The following is a 1,132-nucleotide window of genomic DNA, read 5'->3' as shown; positions in this document are numbered from 1 at the left end:
AAATACAAATATGAAACTCTTAAAACCAGTTCATAATCAGTACATTTAACTGAACACAGGATATGTTCCATCAGTAAAAACCTTAAAAACACAGAAAACTCACAATTGATCAAGGCTGGTCAATGTCATTATAATAGCAAAAGAGTTAGAAAGGCAAAATGACACGTGAACAGAGGCATTCTGCACAGCTGATGAGGGCACATCCCTGCAGTTACAAACATGCTGTCATGTGTCACTGAGAATCTCTTCCCGTGTTCAGTGCCATGTTTCAAGGCAGAGTCCCATGATCACAGTGTGGATGGAATATCCAGTTTATGACACAACCTCTATAAACTCTTGAGTTGTGATACGTGAATGGAAGTAACAGCTTCCCCATGTTCCTCACACTCACAGTGACCTTCTCTTCTGTGAGCAGAGCTCCTCTATTGTAGTGTGATAAGCATCTAAACCCTCTGCTGCATTTGTTACATCGATAAGGGTTCTTTCCTTTTTGGAATCATGGCAACTTTTGTGGAATCATGAGTAGTTCATTACATTAATTTCACATTCCTCTCCACTGTGCATCCTTAAACATGAAGTGAGGTCTGAGTAACAAACACAGGCTTACCCAAGTTGGCTACATTCATAAGGCCGCTGCAAACTAACTGTGAGTTCACCTGTTTAGTGATGGATGGACAACTAGGAGTGGTTTCTCCATATTCCTTACAATCAATGTGACTTTTTCCATTGTGAGATCTCATATATACAGTGAGGGATGAGGCATCAGCAAAAGCTTTTACACACTGTGGACATTCAGATGGCCTCTTCCCAGTGTGGATTTTTCTATGTCTAGTGAGGATTGAGGCCTGCCTGAAGACTTTCTCACACTGTGTACACTCATAAACCCAGTCTCCACTATGAGTTTGCACATGTGTAATGTGGTGTGAGAAATCCTTAAAGAGTGTCCCATATTCCTTACATTCACAGGGCCTCTATGGACTATGAGTTTGCATGTTTATAGAGGGATGTGTAACAATCAAAGGTTTTCCCACATACTTTGCATTTATATGGCCTCTCTCCACTGTGGATTCTTCTATGTTTTGTGAGGCTTGACCCTTGAGTAAAGGCTTTCCCACACTCCTTACACTCATAG

General features: G+C 41.2%; 1 protein-coding gene across 1 annotated transcript in view; it reads right to left on the bottom strand.

Annotated features, from left to right (window-relative positions):
- LOC102811503 (zinc finger protein 383-like) overlaps window positions 1-1,132 on the bottom strand; it is a 22,477-nt gene that overhangs the window by 20,175 nt on the left and 1,170 nt on the right. The window lies entirely within an intron of this gene.

The sequence above is a fragment of the Chrysochloris asiatica genome, unplaced genomic scaffold (assembly GCF_000296735.1).
Source record: "Chrysochloris asiatica unplaced genomic scaffold, ChrAsi1.0 scaffold00566, whole genome shotgun sequence".
Lineage (NCBI taxonomy): Eukaryota > Metazoa > Chordata > Mammalia > Afrosoricida > Chrysochloridae > Chrysochloris > Chrysochloris asiatica.
This window is presented reverse-complemented; position numbering and strand designations above follow the sequence as displayed.